Genomic DNA, 6,754 nt, shown 5'->3' on the forward strand with positions numbered 1-6,754 from the left:
GCCTGGCGCTATTGTTTGACTTGTCTCTATTTAATGGTTTAACACTTTTTCAAAATGTGTAGGAGACATGTCCCCGCTTTCCAAATCACATTCATGAACATGTCCCCCATTTGGGTATCAGCCTCAGGCCCCTTCTACACTAAGCCGGCTATGGTTATCGAGGGTAAATCCCACCTAACCTTATCCTTGTCCACACACACACAATGGTCGTTTAAGACCACCCACCCTCCGTCTGCCGGCGCAACGCGACCTAGTACGCATGCGTGGAAAATGCGCACGTCATAGTCACCGCCAGTGTTGCTTTGTGTGCAAGTTCTTAAATTCAACGTATCTGAACAATATCCAGTGTTGTGGTATTTCAATTAACTGGAATCCAGTGTGCTGTGGGGCCCTTTTATAGTGAATCACACCTGAGCCATCAATAAATTAATAAAATCTTTAATGGACATGTGAAAGTAAACAATGTGATAAAGAACATTTTACACAATCAATCTAGGGATCTAGATATCACTGCAACCAGAGTCAATATTTTTTTTTAACAAAATTTGTGTCAGAATAATTGTATCTAAGTTATCACAAAACTTTGTGTTTCAATGAGTTCCCAGCGAGCAGACAAAAGCTGACTTTAATCCGACCAAGCAGAAGGCTTGCAAAACTCCACTGTGTAGGATGGGAAGCAACATGAAAGTGTTCTGTTTCTTTCATGTATTGTAATCAACAGAAAGATATTGTCTTGACCCGAGATCTACAAAGTGAAGAGGAAGCAGGACCTGACTCTCCTCCAGGGACCTCTTCTTTGAACTGTTTTGCGACCTTTTCTTTGAACCTACCTTTTCTTTGAACCGACTTAATCAAAGGCGATGGCTGTTTACCACCCCCGTCCCTTAGAAACAGCTGTTGCCATGTAATCAGGGAAAGCCCAAATAAAAGAGGAGGTGTACAATCTTTCGCCAGAGCGTAATGACACGGTACAAGGGTACAGATGTACACGTTTCTCCTCACTGAAATTGAATTCTGTCTCTGTTTGATTCTCTGCTTCTTGTCTTGTTTACTAGATGTCATCAGTGTTTGAACCTGACAATTAGTTTGTGTGTTAAGACGTAAGTGGGCAAGAATTTTGATTTTGGCAATTTTGTGAAGCATTTTTGTTATAAGTAGGGGGAAAGTAACAGGAGCCGCTTCACTGACATCAATTTTCTGAATAATTATTTGTATGACAAGAAGAATTTCTTCCTTTTCATGTTTTTGACATACAGTATAGGTTGGATGTATACCTTTTGATGACATATAGGTTGGATGAACGTAACTGGAGCCTTCAGGCTGCAGTTAGATCGAATTTATGTAGACTTACGAAAGAGGACTAGCTCGGAATTGTACAGTTGTATCTAACATGATAAATCAGATACAGGTCACAAATGGGCAAAACAAAATCTAACATAGCCAAATTCTGTTTTGTTTTGTTTCCCCTCACCCAGGGAAACTTGCTAAAGTCACTGAGAAGGATTTGCCCGTGTCTTTGAAAAGGTGGCAGTGTGGTCTGGCACCACCGTAAATCCTTACTTCAACAACCTGACACTAAACATTTCCCTCCGTGACTTGTAATTTAGACATAAACACCGACATGTTTAAGAACTGAGAGGAGGGAAGCAGACATGCGTTCAACATTTGTAATTTACCTTCAGGGGAGTCTGCACCAGGACAAAGATGTGTGTGTTTATGTGTGTGTAAACTGTAGAAGACAATTTTAAACACATTTAGCTTCTTTATATATTGAGACTTTATATGACGTTTGACAGTAGCTCCTTTCTTATTTATAAAGGAAGCAGTGGGGGTAAGAATCTCCGGGCACCTAACGATTCCATTCCATTCCGATTGTTTGATCCAGAACCAATTTTTTTATTAATGTTTTTATTCAACAAGATTCTCAATTCAAACTGACTTTCGCTATGTATATTGGTAACCAGGACACACCTGTATGTATGTATGTATGTATACATACAAACATACATGCATGCATGCATATGTATGTGCGTATATACATGTGTGTGTGTGTGTGTGTATATATATATATATATATATATATATATATATATATATATATATATATATATATATATATATATATATATATATATATATATATATATATATATATATATATTAGTGTATTTATATATGTTTTGTTTTTTTTTAGAAAAAAATACATCGATACAAAAATATATTTGTTTTTATTTATTTATATCTTCATCTGTTTATTTGTTAAACAAATTATTTATATATATACTGTATATATTAGTGTATTTATATATGTATGAGCATATGTACTCTATGTGTGTAGAAAAAAATACATCGATACAAAAATATATTTATGTTTTTATTTGTTTATATCTTCATCTGTTTATTTATTAAACAATTTATATATATATATATATATATATATATACAGTATATAATATATATATATATATGTATATATATATACAGTATATATATATATATATATATATATATATATATATATATATATATATATATATATATATATATATATATATGTATGTGTGTATATATGTGTATGTATAAGTATATATGTAAGTGCATATATATATATATATATATATATATATATATATATATATATATATATATATATATATATATATATATATATATATATATATATATATAAATATATATATATATATATATATATATATATATGTATATATATATATATATATATATATATATATATATATATATATATATATATATATATATATATATATATATTTTAGAAATAGATACATCAATACAAAATATATTAATATATAGTTTTTTTATATCTTAATCTGTTCGTCTGTTATATCTGTTAGCACACACACTATCTATCTATGTATTTATTTATTTAAAAAAAATAAAAAAAAATAAAAAAAAATAAAAAAATATATATATATATATATATATTTTTTTTTTGTATTTTTTTTTTAAAGAAATAGTTTTAAACACAATCATGCATTGATTTATTTTTTTGTATTAATTTAAAAAAAAAAATAATTGATTAAGAATCGGGATGAATATGTGCACCCTTTGGAGGCATTGTCTAAATTTTGATTTAAATTATATAATTTATATATACAAAACATTATAGTGTGGCTCCTATGGTAGAGCAGCCGACTCACAACCTGAGGATTCCTGGTTCACATCCAGCTTCCGCCATCTTCGACATGGCCGTTGTGTCCTTGGGCAAGACACTTCATCCACATTTCCCCTAATGGGCCGAGGTTAGCGCCTTGCATGCCAGCTTCGGCCATCAATGTGGGAACGTGTGAGTGAATGGGTGAATATGATGAATATTATAAAGCGCTTTGGGTCTCGCGCTATACTAATACACACCATTTACCATTTTACATATGATGGACACATAAAACGAAGCGGAACAGTGTTACATTTTAATCTGCTGACGAATGGCACAAGGAGCAATTATTTTTTATAAGCCTGTTAACCAAATGTAAACTGCAATATAATTGAATCGTTAAAAAAATCCCAGGAACTGCTTTCCTGTGTTTTTGAGGTCTACATATTCACACAGACATTAATGACTTAATGCTGAGTGGAAATGGTAACCACAAAACTGAGTGACTAAGAGTGTTATTAAATGTATTAAATGTTGAAGGGGAAGTATCCTTTTATATGGAATGTATTTATTTATACCTTACGTAATACATAAAAAGATCCAGCTGGACACAGTGGCTTGCAAAAGGTCCGTGGTATTGATCGCGGGGCAGCCTCTTTATTTTGTGCAAAGTGTTGGGAGTCTTCAAAGAAGAACTACATTTAAATTTTTTTGGCCCATCATTCACAATCCCTTATCTGTGCATTTTAAAAGTAAAAAACTGCTAGCAAGAGGTAGTTAACGGTGATCCGCCTATTAAGCCATCTAAATACCAAATGTATATAAAAACTTTTTATACACATGCTTTAAGTGTGTATGTAATTTACTAACATGGTATGGTAACATGTAATATTTATTATATTGTGGTCATTTTAAGCATTAATATAAAGTTGCACTAATTTCACAGAGTGCATAGCAACTCAGACTTAGATTTAGACAAACTTTATTGATACACAAGGGAAATTATTCCACACAGTATCTCAGTTACAAAGGACGGAAAGTGTAAGGATGGAAAGGATAATGCAGGTATAAAGTACACTAAAAATGTATTGTTGGTTAAAAAAGTGAGTACCGCTGATTTCTCCGCTGGCCGGGTATGGCTCCGGTGCCACTTTCTGCTTTCGTAAATCACAACTTGTGATTGGATACCTGGGAGTGACAAGTGAGTATCCGAGCACAGTTAAATTCAACGTAAGGCTACTGTCAACAACTTAATGTCCTCCTTTCGTTAAAATGCACAGCCGCCTCTAATGTTGGGTTGGAAGGCCTCCGGCAGAATTCATACAGCGCTGGCAACAAACTAGCAAACTAGCAACAAACTTTTTCCACTGAGGGCCGCACACTGAAAAATCAAAGCATGCAGGGGCCATTTTGATATTTTTCATTTTCCAAACCAATACAATATACACTTTTTTTTTTTTTTTTTTTACCTTAGGGGTTCCCGCAAGTTAGTTCCTCGGGACGCAGAAGGGTTTCAGTCTTAGTCTTGTATATAATTTTTTTTATTAAACGCTTGAATCTCTAATTCAACTTCAGGTGAAAATATATATACACACACAAACACAAACACAAACACACACACACACATTTCATGAGATTTTTGTCAAAACCCTATTTTTTGGGGCAAAAATATAAAATATAATATTTTTCCCAAAAAGATTTTCAAAGTGGAATATTTGATGTGAAGTAATTGGATCCCTAACTAGGTCAATAATTAATAGCAACATTGATTTGAATTTATTATTATCATTTTATTTTTTTTAGCAAAGACATGAGTTTTTTAATTCCACTAAAGTTCTTAGGGATCCAAAAGTGCCCCACTCATGTTTACATTCAACGCTTAAATCTCTCTATCAGCTTCAGATAATATATAGTGTAATTAGCTTAGTATGTTTATAATAACAATTTATATAATAATGAACTTTTTTTTCTTCTTTTTTTTTTCATGTTTTGTATGTCCTTTTTGTCCTTAAATCAGTCAATAATTCATAGCAACATTGATTTTTATTCATTATTATTTTGTGAGAAATTGTAAAAACAAATTGTGTTATTAGAGTCAACATTGCAAAGTTTTTCTCATTGCGTTTCACCTATTTGCTCTTTTATTCCACTTTTTAATGTTTTAAAAAATTTTTTTTTTAGTATTTTTAGAATAAAACATTAGCTGCGGGCTGCAAATGGCCCCCCTCGCCACACTTTGGACACCCCTGAACTAGCTGAATTCTGATTGGATAAAAGCTCTAACTTAAAAGAGCAACACTGGAACCGAATATGACATGAAGAGAATATGATGAAAACTTTTTATATATTTATGGAAAGTCAATTAAAAATAAAATTAACTTTTATTAATTAATGATTATGATTTATATTAGGCCAGCAGAGAAGGCCTTGCTGGCCCTGACGGCACACCACTGGACTTTACCAAACGGTTTCCACAAATTGGGCAGAATTTAACCCTCAAAAAATAAAACAATAAACAATGCTCATGTTGGAGAATGTATCCTGTTCGATTAACTGATTGATTAATAAATGAAAAACTCAACTTTGAGCTTTTTGGTTGCATCCATAATACAGTATGTATTGAAAATGGCAAAAACAATTTCGACACATATGGTGCCATACCTTAAATTTGCGTTAATGCCGTACATATTGGGTGAAATATACACACGACATACACACAAAAGTCACGCCACACTAAAGCTAACTGATATCAGATGTGCTTAGAGTGTCAACTAAAGGAGCGAGACACAGTCGGGAGTAAATCAAAGCACTTTATTCATACATTTCCAGCGTCCCAAGGACAAACGTTTAACTGCAAGAAGATGCATGGTTGTATTTTTCTTCTTTTGGGGTTTGAAGAAAAGCCTCCCTTTTGTAACTGCTCGCTTAGCTTTATCACCCACAAGCATACACGCACATCACCATCTGTTCTGCTAGTCACTATAAACAGTGCATATAAAGAATATTCTCTGTACATCAAAAGGCTGTAAAATACATAGGCTGAATGTGGTTCCTAAAAACGCTGCAAGTGCATTATAAATCATACAGATCATGATGAGTGCATGTGGGGTAATAAAACACAGCTTTATTGTTAAGTTACCTTTAGATTGATGCTTAAACATGGACGAGTCTGAAATGATGGAAACACGTTTAAATATTGATTATTTAAGTATTTTGGATTAAGTTATATTGACGTTTTTTTAGCTAGCTTGAATGTGACATAGTGAAACAACACAAGAATAAGTGCTTTGTACACTTCAACACAAGTCTAACTGGAACCATGTTAACCACTTGAGAAGTGTCAGGTTCAAACACTGATGACATTTATTAAACAGACGAGAAGCAAGGAATCATGCAGAGACAGAGTTACATTTTGGCTCAATTGAGGAGACACGTTTTTTGGGCTGTATTCTAGTTACAGATCCAAACTACGTTCTAAAAGTCCTGCCCACGTGCTTACCCTATTTATTTGGTAGGTCCCTGGTTACATCACTGAAGCAGTCGCTGAGGGAAGGGGGTAATCTCGACAGCTCCAGTTAGACACAATATATGATTATGCAAAAATGCAAATGTGCTGAC

Source organism: Entelurus aequoreus, linkage group LG19 (assembly GCF_033978785.1).
Source record: "Entelurus aequoreus isolate RoL-2023_Sb linkage group LG19, RoL_Eaeq_v1.1, whole genome shotgun sequence".
In the NCBI taxonomy this organism is placed as follows: Eukaryota; Metazoa; Chordata; class Actinopteri; order Syngnathiformes; family Syngnathidae; genus Entelurus; species Entelurus aequoreus.